Genomic DNA, 20243 nt, shown 5'->3' with positions numbered 1-20243 from the left:
TAGAGCACAGCATAAACCATAGCAGGGATGAACAAAGTAAACGTGGTCTTTCTGGCATAATGGCAAAACAAAGATAAAGTCCAATAGAGTCATTTTTCCTGCAAGATTCACCCACAGGGAGCACTCAAAGTCCTCAGCTCCTCATGTGGCCACGTCTGGACTTTCATCTCCAAACACACTACAGAGAAAACAAACAGTGACTGAACATTTAACTTTCCAGCCACATGCTTGAGGTGGAGATATGGTGAGTAGGCATCCCACCCATATCTGACCTACTCACCTAAAAAAACGGTCCCTTATCATGGCTGATTAACCCCTTCAGCACATAGCATGCTGGGTAGAAACGTATAGGTTTTTAGATCACGGAAGAAAGCAACCTTCGTGACACATCTCCCCTCACATACAGCACCAGTGACCCTGTCACAGTACAGATACACAATGGCCATTACCAAATAAATATAAACTAGAATATAAACAATAGAAAACTTACAGTAAGTAAATAGTAGCACATGTAAAAAAATATAAGGCACTTGGATAACTTTTTTTTTTTAATCATAAAAGCTAATCCACTGCGACAAGGTATACCCAACCAGGATGGCTCCTACTCTTGTAATTCACCTTGCTATGTGCCAGAAGGCCTCAAAATAGATATGGACAGAGCTCCTTTGGATCTAGACCTGACTGTTTTACATGGACCGTACACTGATCAAAATCTGATCCAACACACTGTTGAAAATCAGACCATTTCTTGTTCACATGCAAGAAAAAAAATGGACGTCTGCATGAAGCCTAAGAAGAATTCACTCATTACAGAATTCAGCTGCATCACAGTGGCACCTCATCAGGGCAGTGTCAGCAATGTGTCCTTTAACCAATGGTCCTGCAATTAATTTCACTGTAGTATTTTAACCCTCAACTGGTGAGGGGTTTGCCACACCCCAACAAATTTTTTTCGGCTGCCATTCATTGAAAAATGCTGGCATGAGGATACGTGTCTCACTAGCTTCCATACATTTCCTTGAAAACAGGATGTCGTCAAGGCCTCTCTCTTCTGGCCACGCATAAGGGTATGTGTCCACGTTCAGGATTGCATCAGGATTTGGTCAGGATTTTTCATCAGTATTTGTAAGCCAAAACCAGGAGTGGAACAATTAGCGGAAAAGTATAATAGAAACATATGCACAACTTCTGTATTTATCATCCACTCCTGGTTTTGGCTTACAAAAACTGATGGAAAATCCTGACCAAATCCTGATGCAATCCTGAACGTGGACACATACCCTAATACTTTGATAAAAATAAAGAAGTTTTTAAAATGTGAAAATGTGTAAAAAAAGAATTACATGAGTGGTGAAGTGGGGTTCAGCAAGGCCAAGACAGCACTTAGCGACAGCTAGCTCTGTTAGGGTATGTGTCCACGTTCAGGATTGCATCAGGATTTGGTCAGGATTTTTCATCAGTATTTGTAAGCCAAAACCAGGAGTGGAACAATTAGAGGAAAAGTATAATATAAACATATGCTCCACTTTTGCATTTATCACCCACTCCTGGTTTTGGCTTACAAATACTGATGAAAAATCCTGACCAAATCCTGATGCAATCCTGAACATGGACACATATCCTAACAGAGCTAGCTGTCGCTAAGTGCTGTCTTGGCCTTGCTGAACCCCACTTCACCACTCATGTAATTCTTTTTTTTACACATTTTCACATTTTAAAAACTTCTTTATTTTTATCAAAGTATTAGGGTATGTGTCCACGTTCAGGATTGCATCAGGATTTGGTCAGGATTTTCCATCAGTTTTTGTAAGCCAAAACCAGGAGTGGATGATAAATACAGAAGTGGTGCATATGTTTCTATTATACTTTTCTGCTAATTGTTCCACTCCTGGTTTTGGCTTACAAATACTGATGAAAAATCCTGACCAAATCCTGATGCAATCCTGAACGTGGACACATACCCTTACATTTTCCAATACTTGTGGGTGTCAAAAATTTGTTATACTCATGTGTAATCAATCACCAATAAAAAAACTATTAAAACAAACGTGATCTTTGAATGTTCTGTAAAAATAAGAGATTTCTAAACAATGGGGTATAGGAAACCCCACATCACCAGTTACGTGACAAAAACCCCACCTCACCAGTTGAGGGTTAAATCATATTATCCAAGATATAAATGTAGGAAGAATAGTTCTTGGCTTAATTGTAATTTATAATATACATTATCCACAAATACTAAAGCAGACTACTAGACGGCATAAACCAGGGCCTGGCTGTTATCACAGTGGCACGTTATTTATCAGATTTGCCACATTTTGCATGAATATACACACTTAAGCCCCCCATAAACATTAGGTCTCATTCAGACGCCTGTTGCACATACGTGTTGTATCCTCTTTTTTTTACACGGATATAGCATGTACTCATTATTGTCTAAGCTACTTTTCACATATCCATGTTTTTTCACAAACCATGTGTCTGTGAAAAACACATGTCCATTTTTATCCGACAGTATGAATAAGTGCCAATATAAGCTTATAGATCGGTTAAAATAATGGCATCAGTGTATTATCCGTGTGTTGCAGGTATTTAACATTGTAAAGTATAAGAGAACCTTTGTAATTTATTAAATTTCTTTAGCCATCCATGAAAGACACTGATGACCCACTGATGGTAATAATGGACACACGGACCATACACTGATGACACACTGATGGTAATAACGGACACACGGACCATACACTGATGACACACTGATGGTAATAACGGACCATACACTGATGACACACTGATGGTAATAATGGACAAAAGGACCATACACTGATGGTAATGACGGACACACGGACCATACACTGATGACACACTGATGGTAATGACGGACACACGGACCATACACTGATGACACACTGATGATAATAACAGACACAGGGACCATACACTGATGACACACTGATGGTAATAATGGACACACGGACCATACACTGATGGTAATAACGGACACACGGACCATACATTGATGACACACTGATGGTAAAAACGGACATCCAGACCATACACTGATATCACACTGATGGTAATAACGGACCATACACTGATGACACACTGATGGTAATAACGGACACACAGACCATACACTGATGGTAACAGCGGACACACGGACCATACACTGATGACACACTGATGGTAATAATGGACACATGGACCATACACTGGTGACACACTGATGGAAAGAACGGACACATGGTCCTTACACTGACACACTGATGGTAATAATGGACACACGGACCATACACTGATGACACACTAATGGTAATAATGGACACATGGACCATACACTGATGGTAATAATGGACACACGGACCATACATTGATGACACACTGATGGTAAAAACGGACATCTAGACCATACACTGATGACACACTGATTGTAATAACGGACCATACACTGATGGTAATAACGGACACACAGACCATACACTGATGGTAACAGCGGACACACGGACCATACACTGATGACACACTGATGGTAATAACGGACATACAGACCATACACTGATGACACACTGATGGTAACAGCGGACACACAGACCATACACTGATGACACACTGATGGTAATAACGGACACAAGGACCATACACTGATGGCACACTGATGGTAATAACGGACCTTACACTGATGACACACTGATGGTAGTAACGGACACACGGACCATACACTGATGACACACTGATGGTAAAAACGGACATCCAGACCATACACTAATGACACACCGATGCAAAACCCTGATGACACCCTTACAATGTTTTTCCTATATATGTTAATACTTGGATGTGTGAATGAGGCCTTAGACTAATATCAGCAACACTCACTATAGATGGATACGGAAAACACTCTGTGTAAGGCCGGTTTCATACGTCAGTGGCTCCGGTACGTGAGGTGACAGTTTCCTCACGTACTGGAGACACTGACTCACGTAGACACATTGAAATCAATGTGTCTCTGCACATGTCAGCGTGTTTTCACGGACCGTGTGTCCGTGTGCAAAACACGGAGACATGTCAGTGTTTGTGGGAGCGCACGGATTACACGGACCCATTAAAGTCAATGGGTCCGTGTAAAACACGTACCACACATGGACGCAGTCCGTGTGCCGTGCAGGAGACAGCGCAACAGTAAGCGCTGTCCCCCCCACGTGGTGCTGAAGCCGCCATTCATATCTTCTCTCCAGCAGTGTTCGCTATGATATGAAAAATCCTTTTTTTTTTCGTGTTTAAAATAAAGATCCCTGTCCCCACCCCCTCCCACCCCCTGTGCGTCCCGCTCCCCCCCGCTGTTAATAAAATACTCACCCGGCTCCCTCGCAGCGTCCTCTCCGCGCCACACCTTCTCCTGTATGAGCGGTCACGTGGTGCCGCTGATTACAGTCATGAATATGCAGCTCCACCTCCCATAGGGGTGGAGCCGCATATTCATGACTGTAATGGGCGGCACCACGTGACCGCTCATACAGGAGAAGGTGCGGCGCGGAGAGGACGCTGTGAGGGAGCTGGGTGAGTATTTTATTAACAGCGGGGGGTGCACAGGGGGTGGGGACAGGGATCTTTATTTTAAACACGAAAAAAAAGGATTTTTCATATCTTCTCTCCAGCGAACGCTGCTGGAGAGAAGATATGAATGGCGGCTTCAGCACCAGATGCAGGGGACAGCACTTATCTCTAGCGCTGTCTCCTGCACGCTCCGTGTGGTACCCAGTTGGCACACGGGCGACACACGTGTGCCACACGGATGGCCTACGTGAGCTCACGGACACGGATAACTTCGGTACCGATTTTTCCGGTACCGGAATTATCTGGACGTTTGGGACAGGCCTAAGCTGGTAATGGCCACCTGATTGCTGGAGATGTTGATCAAGTATGTCTGATTTTAGGCTACTGATTTCTTTATTCTCTCAGAAATAAGCTGCCGACAGATTTCTTTCACCAACTTTCTCACAGAGAACACACGCTGAACAAATGCTCCTATATATGTGGAGCCAGTCTTGATAACTGCCTGCCAAAGGATGGGCTGAAGCTTTGATAGGATGATCACCATTAAATGTGTATGGGAGCCTTTAGGCCAACTCTTAATTGATTTACTTTAGGACTTCTCAGTTTCCTCAATTTATCAGGTATCGTCTACAGATTGAGCCAAAATAGACCTTAGCAAGACAGAAAATGCTAAAATGTTCTCTCTACCACCTCATCCATTGGCCTAAATATCTCATCTATGTGCTTTTACAAACTACTATCCAATACTATGAATAATTTACAGTAGACTACAACTTTCAAAAGTATCTTCCAAACCTTATATTTTGTGTGCGATATCTTAATTTATGCATGGAATTGTATGACAGGACACATATAGGTATTGCAGGTCCTAATAGCAGGCTTTGTCCCTCAGGCTGCAACGTCCTCCAGGTGTTATACTGCAAATCTTTTTAACTATCTCTGACATTTACTGGGAAAATGTTTCAGTGTTTTTTTTTCAACTGTGCAATGTTTGGTTTATGCATGGAGATCATGTTTCAAATCTTCTAATGTTCAAGAAGCGTCCTTTAAAAGAGAACCTGTCATCAGGAACATCCATATTAAACTAAAGGTATGGGCAGAATGGCGCTGTCACGCTGATATAATACATACCTTTAGTGTAAAAAACTGCAACCTGGTTTTTGTTAAATCGTCATGAAACATTTCGGTTCCCTTGGTGCTTCATGCTTCAGGGTGGGACTTGTATGCGGCGGGACTGTGGATAAGGTCTTCAGCTCAGAGGGCTCAGCCATGGCCCCTCCACTGCCTCTTTTGCATTAATCATCATGCATTCATTTACATTTTGAACTGGCACCGTCTTAGCTGTGAGCTTTGCTCTCGTTGGTAGCAGTCTTCATCAAAATGGCGCATGCGCAGATCGACCTCCGGCGGTCTTCAGGAAAATGGCACCAGAGGTGACCCACGTGCAGAAGGAGATCGCGGCCTGTCATCGGGTTCTTTCACATCACATGCAGAAATCCAATTTCCTGTATGTATGTAGCACAGTGGACACATTAGATTGCAGCTTAGGGAAAACCATTATTTAAAACTGAGTCACAAAAGATTTTCTGTTTGATCTAAAATGTCACACAAGAAAATGGATACGTTTTGTAAATCATATTTTTTCTTATTTTCACTAAGTTACGTCTATAAAAAACTAATATTAAGTTCAAGAAGCAAAAAGCAGAACATCGAACATGATCATTTTTTTGAGAGAAGGCATCTGGGTTCGCTTTAATAATATTTTATGATTTGCTTATATAGCTCTATCATATTCTGCAGCATTTACAGACATTATCATCACTGTCCCCATTAGGGCTCACAATCTAGATGCCCTATCAGTATGTCTTTGGAATATGGGAGGAAACCAGAGTACCAGGAGGAAACCCACGCTTAGTACTGGACCCGGGTAGGGTGAGTAAAGTTCAACTTCTTTTATTTTAAAAATAAATTGAATCTGGGGGACAGGGATTTTTATGATATATGAAACCCCTTTATGATGATTTTTTAAAGAAAATAAGTTCTCCATGATTTTTGCAGAGCACTGGAGAACTAAGAATTTAGCATTCATGACATGTCTAGTCTACCAGCGGCATATGAAGTACAAAAATGTGCCCAAAAGCAGTACAATAATAATCATAAACAGCTATTTTACTAATATATCACTTTACTAGAAGGAACTATTCTAAATGTCATTCTGCTCTGCTTCGTCTGATTTATTGATGAGCATCATGGTGTTTCTGTATCTACGCAACAGCAGGGGTGTGTGACTTAAAGCAGATCATTGTAAAGATCTGGTCTATGACAGTAGATGTAAACAGAGAAAGTGCAGGGAGCAATGCTTAATAATGTGAATGCCTGAGAAAGTGTTCTAAGGCCTTTTTCCCATGGACAATTATCACAGTAACAAATCACAAACTCACTTGCAGTGGATTTGTTAAAGGGTGTAGTCCTCAGCTTGCTTACAGAACATAGTGTATACCGTACGTTGTGCTGTATTACTACTTTTCTCACGCACTGGTGATTGTTAGCAGGTCATTGGGGCCATAGAGAATCTACTAATTCAGATTGTTAGGCTATGTGCACATGTTGCGGATTGGGCTTAGGAATTTCTGGTGCAGATTCTGCCTCTCCTGGCAGAAAACGCACCTGCGGATTTGTCGCGTTTTTCATGCGTTTTTGCTGCGGTTTTCTTGCGGATTTGCTGCGTTTTTTACCCCTGCTGTTTTCTATAATGGAATGGGTACAAAAACGCTGCAGATTCACAAAAAAGAAGTGACATGCTACTTTTAAACCGCAGCATTTCCGCAGCGGATTTTCCGCAAAGTGTGCACAACATTTTTTTTTCTCATTGATGTAATTGTACTGTAAATCAATTGCGGATCTGCAGCGTTTCTGCACCGCAAACAACGCTGCGGATCCGCAGAGAATCTGCAACGTGTGCACATACCCTTATAAATATTGCGTTCAGTTTCATGTCAAACATGAAATGCATGGCTTTTCATCTACTGTAAATCAATTACATGACTCGTATTGTTACCATTTTCGAATTCTAGTTACCGTCATTTACACTTTTTTTCTTGAGGATCACACATTTTAAAATCTCATTACAACTATTATGGTAAAAAACAGACGTGGCTGCATTTTATTTCATGTTGCGTTCCCGTGCGGTCGGCGGGCACGTCAAGACGCATCCGCATACAACGCATGTCCCTGCATACCTAATGTTAAAGATGGGTATGCAGGACGACTCAGAAGGCATGTGGAAGTAGGCGGAGCTTAAGGGAGGACCTACACAGCCATACGCAGATCAGCCAAACGCCAGTGTGAACCCGGCCTTAGTCAGGTGGGCTAACCAGCACTATTGTATTGACTTGTTACTTTTTGTTTTACGTAAATAAGATATGCCAATCACAGTGCTGCAATGTAGATAAAGGAATCTACGGCGTACCTGTGGTGTATATGTAATGCCCACGGGACTTACTTGGTAGAACTTGAGAGGATGCTGGTGTGTTGCACCAATGGCGTGGATAGTGGTCAGGCGGCGAGGCCAAGCTGTGGGGAGCATCCTCCCATGGTGGCCACTCTTGCAAGCCCGGGATCCGAAGGAGGAAGGTGCACGTCTACCAGGCCAGAGAAACCGCTTGCGACGGGCTCCGGCCGGAAGCACCGCTGCGGTAAAGCAAGTCTGCCAGTTGCAGAGGGAACATGACATCATGTGAGATAAGCACGGGTGCGTGGAGGGAACAGCAGTCAACCAACACGTTTCGAAGGACAGCGGCCCTTCTTTGTCAGGGTTACGGCTTCTGTCTCAAGACTGTCCTTATATAGTGAGTCTCGGTATATTCGTGTTGCTGCTGACTAATGATCTGCTAATGTGATCAATTAGCAGCATGTTGGAACCTGGAAGCAGCACCTATTAAAAGGGGGCTGGAGCTTATAATAAAGGTTTATTGTGGAAAAAAGACTATATTGTGTTTTGTGTGATTTTGCCCAAGATGGACAAAGATGAAGATAAAGATAATTACATATTATATATACAGTATGTATTCTATCTAACAGCAAACCTGCTTGTGTACACTGAGGGAATCCACCCTATACATATATACAGCCTATAAATGGGTCTATGGGTTGCAAGAGCTGATTATTATGTTGCGTTTATTATGCTAATTTGGGTGAGGAGGTTGAATTAAGTTGTAGAATTAAAATATAACGTTTATTTCAAAATATATTTAAAACAAGTTGGGTTTGTGTTTGTTTCACCTACAGCAGCATAGCTGGAACCTTGTCTGTACCTAGTGTACGCTTATTTTTCAGTCACTCTCTAGGCGCGCCAGTGTGTTTTTGTATTTTAATACTTTTTGTTTTACCTTGTGTCCCACAAAGGCTGCATTTACACTTTCTGGTGACCTGGATTATGAGGTCTGTAATAAACCAGCTGGACTTTAAATAGAAACAATTCCTGTGTCAACCTCTTTAACCCCATAGGCTACTTTCACACTAGCGTTGTGCGCTGCACGTCGCAATGCGTCGTTTAGGAGAAAAAACGCATCCTGCAAAATTGCTTGCAGGATGCGTTTTTTCTCCATTGACTAACATTAGCGACGCATTACGACGCTTTGCCACATGTCGCAACCGTCGTGCGACGGTTGCGTCGTGTTGTGGCGGACCGTCAGCAGCAAAAAACGTTACATGTAACGTTTTTTGCTGCGTTGTGTCCGCCATTTCCGACCGTGCATGCGCGGCTGGAACTCCGCCCCCACCTCCCCTCAACTCACAATGGGGCAGCGGATGCGCTGGAAAAATGCAGCACGACGGCCCCATACCGACGCTAGTGTGAAGGTAGCCTTAACCCTCTGAGCTTTTTTCGTTTTTGCATTTTCATTTTTCTCCTTCTTTCCAGAGCCATAACTTTTTTATTTTTCCATCGATATGGCCATGTGAGGGCGTGTTTTTTGTGGGATAAGTTGTACTTTTGAAAGATACCATTGGTTTTACCATGTCATGTACTAGAAAAAGAAAAAAAAATTCCAAGTGCGGTGAAATTGCAAAAAAAGTGCAATTCCACATTTGCTTTTTGTTTGGCTTTTTCACTAACTTCCCTAAATGCTAAAACTGACCAGCCATTATGATTCTCCAGGTCATTATGAGTTCATAGACACCAAACATGTCTAGGTTATTTTTTATCGAAGTGGTGAAAAAAATTCCAAACTTTGTTAAAAAGAAAAAAATTTGAGAACTTATTCCGATACTCGTAGCGTCTCCATTTTTCATGATCTCTGGTTGGGTGAGGGCTTATTTTGAGTGCCGAGCTGACGGTTTTAATGATACTATAACAATAAATAATAATAATAATAATAATACTATTTTGGTGCAGATAAAGTCTTTTTGGCCAGTGTCACACTTGTGAGTGCAATGCAAGAAACTCTCACGAGTCTCTCGCATCAATACCCAGCACGGCCTCCGGCACTCGGGACCGGGGCGTTCAGATGCATAGAAATACATGCAGCCGCACGCTCTGGTCCCTAGTGCGAGACTAAAGACTAGTGTGAGTTTCTCACATTGCACTCGTAAGTGTGACCCCGGCCTTTTATCGCCCGTTATTGCATTTTAATGCAATGTTGCAGCGACTAAAAAAACGTAATTTGGGCATTTTGACTTTTTTTCTCGCTGCACCGTTTACTGACAGGTTAATCCTTTTTTTTATTGATTCTGAACGCGGCGATACCAAATATGTGTATGTTTGATGTTATTTTTATTGTTTTATTTGGAATGGGGCGAAAGGGAGTGATTTCAACTTTTATATATTGTTTTTATTTTTTTATATTTTTAAAAATCTTTTTTTTAAACTTTTGGCATGCTTCAATAGTCTCCATAAGAGACAAGAAGCTGCCACATTCCGATCGGGTCTGCTATATAGAGGCGATGTTCAGATTGCATCTATATAGCAGAATTGCTTACTTGCTATGAGCGCCGACCACTGGGTGGTGCTCACAGCAAGCCGGAGCCCACATCAAAGCTAGGGAGTCCGACATCGGCGTAAATGTACGCCCATATATAAATTTAGCCACTATATAGAGCCTGTGTACTGCAAACAAACTGAAACAATGAAACTTAATGCTGAAGGCATGGCAAAGCTCTTTTGACAGCCTTGAAGGTCCACTCTTCAAATTCACACTGAAGGATCAGAAATATATCCATTACAAAAGTTTCCATTGTTCTTGGCAGGACAGGTCCTGCTTACATACGACAATCAGCTACCAAGAATAATGATCTTTTGTGAAAATGGTGGAGGCCCACAAAGCAAGAGAATGATATCAGAAGATAGCCAAGCATTTTCAAGTTTCCCTTGCCTTAGTTCAAAATGTAATTAAGAAATGGCAGTTAACAGGAACAGTGAAGGTGAAGATAAGGTCAGGAAGGCCAAGCAAAATTTCAGTGAGAGCTGCTCGTAGGATTTCTAGAGAGGCAAATCAGAACCCCCACTTAGCTGTAAAAGACCTTCAGAAACAGGGCCGGCGTCAGCACCTGGCGTACCGGGGCAAATGCCGGGGCCCTGAACAAATGGGGGGGCCCACTCGTGGCCGGGATACCAGGGAGCCCGGGCTGCTCCCCCAGCAGCTTTGCCACTATTTGAGCTCAGCCATCACTTAAATAAACATGGCCGCGCACAGTGCACTCTGCAGTGATGTCTCTGCTTCTGCTAGTAATGACGCGGCCGGGCGGACACACAAGCTAAAGTTAAAGGCACAGTGTCTGCCTGACCACATCATTAGTAACAGACACAACTGCAGCGTGCACTGTGGGTGGCCATGTCTGTTTAAGTGACGGCCATCGATCAAGCAGCACTCCCTCCATATCCACATGCCAGAGAAGCCTGATGGGTGACAAGCCTGGGGGAGGTGAGTGAGGCTTGTGTGTTGTGTCTGTCTGTATGTCTCGGTATGCCTGCATGATGTGCATATCTGTGTATATCAGTGTGTTTGACTGTACATATATATGTATTTTTGTGAATTTGTCTTAAAATATATGTATGTAAATATCTGCGTATTGTATGTGTATATCTGTGTATTGTATTTGTGTGCATGTCTGCGTATTGCATGTGTATGTCTGCGTATTGTGTGTGTGTGTGCATGTCTGCATATTGTGTGTGTGTGTGCGCGCATGTCTGAGTACTGTATGTGTGTGCAGCATGTCTGCGTACTGTATGTGTATGTCTGCGTATTTGTGTGTGTGCATGTCTGCGTATTGTGTGTGTGTGTGTGTGTGTGTGTGAGTGCGCATGTCTGCGTACTGTAGATGTGTGTGTATGTCTGCGTATTGTGTGTGTGCATATCTGCCTATGTGAAGGATGAGGGGGAAGGCTAGGCCCTATGTAGTATATCTATATTTCTCCTCCGTATCTGTGCATCATGAATCGTGGTATGTGGGCCCACTGAGACTCTTTTGCCCGGGGCCCACAAAATCCTGGAGCTGGCCCTGTTCAGAAAGATTTAGCAGACTCTTGATTTGTGGTACATAGTTCTACTGTTCAGAGACACCTGCACAAATATAGCCTTCAGGGAAGAACCATCAGAAGAAAACCTCTCCTGCGTCCTCACCACAAAATTCAGCATCAGAAGGATGCAAAAGAACATCTAAGCAAGCTAGACGCATTTTGGAAACTTGTCCTGTGGACTGCTAAGTTTAAAATATTACTCTCTGGCCACAATGAACAAAGGTATGTGTTGAGAAAAAAGGGCACAGAATTTCAGGAAAAGAACATCTCGCCAAACATTAAGGATGGGGGGTGGAGCAATCATGCTTTGGGGTGGTGATGCAGCCAATGGCATGAGGAACATTTCACAGGTGGAGGGAAGAATGCATTCAATTAAATTTAAACAAATTTTTGTTGCAAACATAACACTATCTGTAGAAAAGCTGACGTTATAAAGAGGATGGCTTCTATAAATGGATAATGATCCTAAACACACGTAAGAATCCACAACAGACTACCTCAAAAGTCGCAAGCTGACGGTTTTGCAATGACCCTCAGTCACCTGATCTGAACATTGACAAACCCTCAAACAAAAATTGAAAAACTCTTGTCTGGCTACAAAAAATGTTTATAAGCTGTGATGTTTACAAAAGGGGGTCCTACCAGGCACTAACGATGTAGGGTGACATACAAAGGAAATGTGTCATCTCTAACTTTAGGCCTTTTAGAGATCATTTCATCTTCAATTTGCTTAACTGTTCACAATGATAGCACTTTTGACCAGGGGTGCCCAAACTTTTACATGCCAAACTTTTACAGTAGGCGTAAGCTGATGGGGGTAGCACTCAAAATCCAACGCGTGTGACCGGAGGTAACCTCTTATCCGCCAGTCATAACAGCTGGCTCATGTTGTCTTCTGAAAGCGTGGGAACCGTAGCTCTGACAAACGGTAATGATCTTACTACCGATCAGAGACGCTAGTGTTTCTCACGCTGTCATGCACCCAATGTTCAGGGTGCCGAACCCGAACAGTAACACGGATTTCTTGGAGAAGTCCGTTTTCAGGGTCTGTGCCCAAACACTAGGTGTTCGGTACAGACCCCGAACATTACTACTTGAGTTCGCCCATCTCTATCCATGACCGGATTTTAGTGGCACCCTGTTGTGAACACATTTCCTCTTCCTCATCCTCCAAAACTGTCCCCTGGCTTGACAATAGTGAACTTGACAGATGTTGGTACAGGAACCCACCCTTCGAGTTATGTGTGGATGACAGGCCTGATAACAGTGTGAATGGTCCCTGGTTCTCCTGCTCTTCTTCGTCCTGTGCCACCACTTCATCCAGCATCACCTGAAGTATTTTTTCCAGCCGGCATAGAAGTAGTATAGTAATGCTCATGATGGCGTCATTAGCGCTCGCCGTGTTAGTGGAGTATTTGAAGCAGCGCAACATGGCACACACTTCCCGCATGGAGGCCAACTCACTAGTAATTATGTGATGTTGTTCCACAGAGCAACTTAGCCGGGCATGCTGCAGCTGAAACTCCACTATTTTCTGCTACTACTCGCAGTGTCTCTCCAGCATATACAAGGTGTAGTTCCACCTTGTTGGTATGTCGCATATGAGGCGGTGAGCAGGAAGGCGGAAGTGACACTGCAGCACAGTCAGGCAAGCAGCAACAGTGTGAGAATGCCGAAATTCTGCACACACTGCTTGTACTTTAAGCAGCTGCTCTGACTTACAAGTGCTTCTCACTAAATTAGAATATCATCAAGAAGTTAATTTATTTCAGTTCTTCAAAGTAAAACATTACATAAAAAATTACAGTTGTGCTCAAAGTTTACATACCCCAGATATTTTTGCTTTCTTGGCCCTTTTTCAGAGAATATAAATGATAACACCAAAACTTCTTCTCCACTCATGGTTAGCGGTTGGGTGAAGCCATTTATTGTCAAACTACTGTGTTTTCTCTTTTTAAATCATAATGACAACCTAAAACATCCAAATGACCCTGATCAAAAGTCCACATACCCTGGTGATTTTGGCCTGATAACATGCACAAAGTTGACACAAATGGGTTTGAATGGCTACTAAAAATAACATCCTCACCTGTGACCTGTTTGCTTGTAATCAGTGTGCATAAAAGCTGAGTGAGTTTCTGGGATCCAAACAGACTCTTGCATCTTTCATCCAGCCACTGATGTTTCTGGATTGTGAGTCATGGGGAAAGCAAAAGAACTGTCAACGAATCTGCAGGAAAAGGTAGTTGAACTGTATAAAACAGGAAAGGAATACAAATAGATATCCAAGGAATTGATAATGCCAGTCAGCAGCGTTCAAACTGTGATTAACAAATGGAAAATCAGGGGTTCTGTAAAAGCAAATCCACGGTCATGTAGATCAACAAAAATGTTGTCCACAGCTGCCAGGAAAATTGTTCGAGATGCAAAGAAAAAGCCACACATAACATGAGCTGAACTCTGGTCTATGTCCGTTCCTGTTCCTTCTTTGTTTGTTTACCATTCTCACTCTGCTGTGTTTATCTCCACGTTTCCTCTCTGCTCTGCTTGCCACTATCCGTGGTTCTGCATCTCTGTGCTCTGTTCGCCACTACCCGTGGTTCTGTGCTTCTCTGCTCAGTTCTGCCACAACCTGTGGATCTGTGCCTCTCAGCTTTGCTCGCCACAACCTGTGGCTCTGTACCCTCTGGCTCTTGGCGTTGCCTCCTGCGGTTCTGGCTCCTGGCATTGCCTCCTGCGGTTCGCTCTTGGTTCCGCCTCCAGCGGCTCTGTTCTTGGCTCCACCCCCAGCGGCTCCATCCTTAGCTCTGCCTCCTCCTCTGCCTTCTTTCTCTGCTCTTAGCTCTGCCTTCTCCTTCTCTGCTCTTATCTCTGCCTTCTCCTTCTCTGCTCTTAGCTCTGCTTTCTCCTTCTCTGCTCTTAGCTTCACCTCTTGCTCTTACTCCGCCTCCTGTGATTCTGCTTTGCATCCGCTCTTGCTCTACCTCTGTTCAGCAACTTGCCGCACAGGTGTCAAGCGTCGATAAAAGGGCAGGACGGTGTTCTGGGACCCGCACCTGTCCCTGTTATGATCAGGTGGCCTTGGAGCACCATGAAATGACCTTCGCTGGAGCAGTGGTAACTTTACTGACCGCAAACCCTGATCCTATCAGCGCAACTAGAAGTAGCCGTGGGGTGTGCCTAACCAGACCTAGACACCTCGACACAGCCGGAGAACTAAATATCCCTAAAGATGGAAATAGGAAAACTCTCTTGCCTCAGAGTAGACCACCAAAGGATAGGTAGCCCCCCACAAATAATGACTGTGAGTAGGAGAGGAAAAGACACACGCAGACAGAAAACAGGGATAAGCAAAGGAGGCCACTTCTACCTAGATAGGAAAGGATAGTACAGGATACTATGCGGTCAGCATAAAACACTACAAAATATCCACAGCAGAAAAATACAAAAACTCCACCACCTAAAGATGTGGAGAGTATATCTGCGACTCCAGCGAATCCAACTAGACTGAGAAAAACATCAGGCACAGTCTAGCAGGAACAAAATAGAAACAAGATCAGCACAGAAAATAAACACACAGCCGTGTGTCTAAAAAATGAAGCAAACACTTATCTTTGCTGAATTGGCAGCAAGCAGGAGAGGCCAGGCAGAGGACCAACACTTCCAAAGGAACATTGACTACTGGCAAGGACTAATGAGTCCTGCACAGCTAAATACCCCAGTCAGCATTGCAATTAGCAGAAACACCTGTCCAAGACTGCTGCTCAGGAATAACTGCATTACCATCAACAACCACCGGAGGGAGCCAAAGAGCAGAATTCACAACAGTACCCCCCCCACCCCCTTGAGGAGGGGTCACCGAACCCTCACCAGAGCCCCCAGGCCGGTCAGGACGAGCAAGATGAAAGGCACGAACCAAATCAGCGGCATGGACATCAGAGCCTGAAACCCAAGAATTATCCTCCTGGCCATAACCCTTCCATTTGACAAGATACTGAAGCTTCCGCCTCGAAAAACGAGAATCCAAAATCTTCTCAACCACATATTCCAACTCCCCATCGACCAACACAGGGGCCGGAGGATCCACAGAGGGAACAACGGGCTCCACATATTTCCGCAACAAAGATCTATGGAAGACATTATGGATAGCAAAAGAGGCCGGAAGCGCCAGACTAAAAGAAACTGGATTAATAATCTCAGAAATCCTATAAGGACCAATAAACCGAGGCTTAAACTTAGGAGAAGAAGCCTTCATTGGAACATGACGGGAAGATAACCAAACCAGATCCCCAACCCGAAGCCGGGAACCAACACAGCGACGTCTGTTAGCAAAACGTTGAGCCTCCTCCTGAGACAACACCAAATTGTCCACCACCTGAGCCCAAATCTGCTGCAACCTGTCAACCACAGAATCCACACCAGGAAAGTCAGAAGACTCAACCTGCCCAGAAGAAAAACGAGGATGAAAACCAAAATTACAAAAAAAAGGTGAAACCAAAGTAGCCGAACTAGCCCGATTATTAAGGGCAAACTCGGCCAATGGCAAAAAATCCACCCAATCATCCTGCTCAACAGACACAAAGCATCTCAAATAAGTCTCCAAAGTCTGATTAGTACGCTCGGTCTGACCATTTGTCTGAGGATGAAATGCAGAAGAAAAAGACAAATCAATGCCCAGCCTAGCACAAAAGGCCCGCCAAAACCTAGAAACAAACTGGGAACCTCTGTCGGACACAATATTCTCAGGAATACCATGCAAACGGTCCACATGCTGAAAAAACAACGGAACCAAATCAGAAGAAGAAGGCAATTTAGGCAAAGGCACCAAATGAACCATCTTAGAGAATCGGTCACAAACAACCCAGAAAACCGACATCCTCTGGGAAACAGGAAGATCGGAAATAAAATCCATAGAAATATGCGTCCAGGGCCTCTCGGGGACCGGCAATGGCAAAAGCAACCCACTAGCACAGGAGCAACAAGGCTTGGCCCGCGCACAAGTCCCACAGGACTGCACAAAAGACCGCACATCACGCGATAAAGAAGGCCACCAAAATGACCTACGAACCAAGTCTCTGGTACCAAAAATGCCAGGATGACCAGCCAACACAGAACAGTGAACCTCAGAAATCACTCTACTAGTCCATCTGTCAGGAACAAACAGCTTCCCCAAAGGACAACGATCAGGTTTGCCAGCCTGAAATTTCTGAAGAACCCGTCGTAAATCAGGAGAAACGGCAGAAAGGACCACCCCTTCCTCCAAAATACCGACTGGTTCCAAGACCTCAGGAGAATCAGGCAAAAAACTCCTAGAGAGGGCATCAGCCTTAATATTCTTAGAACCAGGAAGGTACGAGACCACGAAATCAAAACGAGAAAAAAACAAGGACCATCGAGCCTGTCTAGGATTCAACTGTTTGGCAGAATCGAGGTAAATCAGATTCTTATGATCGGTCAAGACCACAATACGGTGCTTAGCTCCCTCAAGCCAATGTCGCCACTCCTCAAACGCCCACTTCATAGCCAACAACTCCCGATTGCCGACATCATAATTGCGTTCAGCAGGTGAAAACTTACGGGAAAAGAAGGCACACGGTTTCATTAAGGAACCAACAGGATCCCTCTGAGACAAAACAGCCCCTGCCCCAATCTCAGAAGCGTCAACCTCAACCTGAAACGGAAGAGAAACATCCGGTTGACGCAACACAGGAGCAGAAGTAAAATGATGTTTAAGTTCCTGAAAGGTAGAGACAGCCGCAGGGGACCAATTCGCCACATCAGCGCCCTTCTTTGTCAAATCAGTCAAGGGTTTAACCACGCTGGAAAAATTAGCAATGAAACGGCGATAAAAATTAGCAAAACCCCAAAATTTCTGAAGGCTCTTCACAGATGTGGGCTGAATCCAATCATGAATGGCCTGAACCTTAACCGGATCCATCTCTATAGACGAGGGAGAAAAAATAAAGCCCAAAAAGGAAACCTTCTGCACCCCAAAAAGACACTTAGACCCTTTCACAAACAAGGCATTGTCACGAAGGATCTGAAATACCATCCTGACCTGCTGCAAATGAGACTCCCAATCATCGGAAAAAATCAAAATATCGTCCAAATATACAATCAGGAATTTATCAAGATAATCCCGGAATATATCATGCATGAAGGACTGAAAACCAGATGGAGCATTAGAGAGTCCGAATGGCATCACAAGGTATTCAAAATGTCCCTCGGGCGTGTTAAACGCAGTTTTCCATTCATCACCCTGCTTAATACGAACAAGATTATAAGCCCCCCGAAGGTCAATCTTAGTAAACCAACTAGCTCCCTTAATCCTAGCAAATAAATCGGAAAGCAAAGGTAAAGGATATTGAAACTTGACCGTGATCTTATTCAAGAGGCGATAATCAATACAGGGTCTTAAGGAACCATCTTTTTTAGCAACAAAAAAGAACCCTGCTCCCAACGGTGAAGAAGATGACCGGATATGCCCTTTCTCCAAAGGCTCCTTAATGTAGCTCCGCATGGCGGTATGTTCAGGTACAGACAGGTTGAAAAGTCGGCCCTTAGGAAACTTACAGCCTGGAATCAAGTCAATAGCACAATCGCAGTCCCTGTGCGGTGGAAGGAAACTGGACTTGGGCTCATCGAATACATCCTGAAAATCAGACAAAACTCCGGAATTTCAGAAGAGAGAGAAGGGGCGATAGACATCAGATGAACATCATTATGAACCCCCTGACAACCTCAACTAGTCACAGACATGGACTTCCAATCCAAAACAGGATTATGTACCTGCAACCATGGAAAACCCAGCACGATAGCATCATGCAAATTATGCAACACCAGAAATCGACAATCTTCCTGATGGGCTGGCGCCATGCGCATGGTCACCTGTGTCCAAAACTGGGGCTTATTTTTAGCCAAGGGTGTAGTATCAATGCCCCTTAAAGGAATAGGGTTCTGCAAAGGCTGCAAGGGAAAACCACAACGCCTGGCAAAGTCAAAGTCCATTAAGTTCAAGGCGGCGCCTGAATCCACAAATGCCATGACAGAAAATGATGACAATGAACAGATCAAGGACACAGATAACATAAATTTAGGTTGTATAGTGCTGATGGTAAATGAACTGGCGATCCTCTTGGTCCGCTTAGGGCAGACAGAAATGACATGGGAAGCGTCGCCACAATAATAACACAACCTATTGAGACGTCTGAAACCTTGTCGTTCTGTTTTAGACAGAATCCTATCACACTGCATAGGCTCAGGAATTTGCTCTGAGGATAACGCCATAGCGCGCACAGTTCTGCGCTCCCGCAAGCGCCGATCAATCTGAATGGCCAGAGACATAGAATCACTCAGATTGGAGGGTGTGGGAAACCCCACCATAACATCTTTAACGGATTCAGAAAGACCCTTTCTGAAAATTGCCGCCAAAGCATCATTATTCCATTTAGTCAATACAGACCATTTTCTGAATTTCCGACAATACAATTCTGCCGCCTCTTGACCCCGAGACAGGGCCAACAAGGTCTTCTCAGCTTGATCCACCGAGTTAGGTTCATCATACAGTAATCCTAACGCCTGAAGGAAGGAGTCTACATTAAGCAAAGCAGGATCCCCAGATTCCAGGGAAAATGCCCAATCCTGTGGATCACCACGCAGCAGGGAAATGATGATTTTAACTTGTTGAATGGAATCACCGGAGGATCGAGGTTTCAATGCAAAAAACAGTTTACAGTTGTTTTTAAAACTCAAAAATTTGGACCTGTCACCAAAAAACAAATCAGGAGTAGGTATCTTCGGTTCTAAAGCAGGAGTCTGAACAATGTAATCAGAAATATCCTGTACTCTAGCAGCCAGCTGGTCTATACGAGAAGCTAATTCCTGAACATTCATGCTAGCACAAGGCTCTTCAGCCACCCAGAGATAAAGAGGGAGGAGAAAACAAAACAGACTGGAGAAAAAAAATGGCTCACGATCTTTCCTCCCTTCTTCTGAGATGCAATTAACTCATTGTTGGCCAGTAGTACTGTTATGATCAGGTGGCCTTGGAGCAGCATGAAATGACCTTCGCTGGAGCAGTGGTAACTTTACTGACCGCAAACCCTGATCCTATCACTGCAACTAGAAGTAGCCGTGGGGTGTGCCTAACCAGACCTAGACACCTCGACACAGCCGG

General features: G+C 43.9%; 1 long non-coding RNA gene across 1 annotated transcript in view; it reads right to left on the bottom strand.

Annotated features, from left to right (window-relative positions):
* Positions 1-5710: 5710 nt before the first annotated feature.
* Positions 5711-20243, bottom strand: part of LOC138674072 (uncharacterized) — a 119728-nt gene continuing 105195 nt past the window's right edge. Inside the window, exon 3 of the long non-coding RNA XR_011320467.1 lies at positions 5711-6056. This is a non-coding gene — a long non-coding RNA (uncharacterized lncRNA). The remainder of the gene's footprint in view (positions 6057-20243) is intronic.

The sequence above is a fragment of the Ranitomeya imitator genome, chromosome 4 (assembly GCF_032444005.1).
Source record: "Ranitomeya imitator isolate aRanImi1 chromosome 4, aRanImi1.pri, whole genome shotgun sequence".
NCBI classification, from domain to species: Eukaryota; Metazoa; Chordata; class Amphibia; order Anura; family Dendrobatidae; genus Ranitomeya; species Ranitomeya imitator.
The sequence above is the reverse complement of the archived record's forward strand: the minus strand, read 5'-3'. Positions and strand labels throughout refer to the sequence as shown.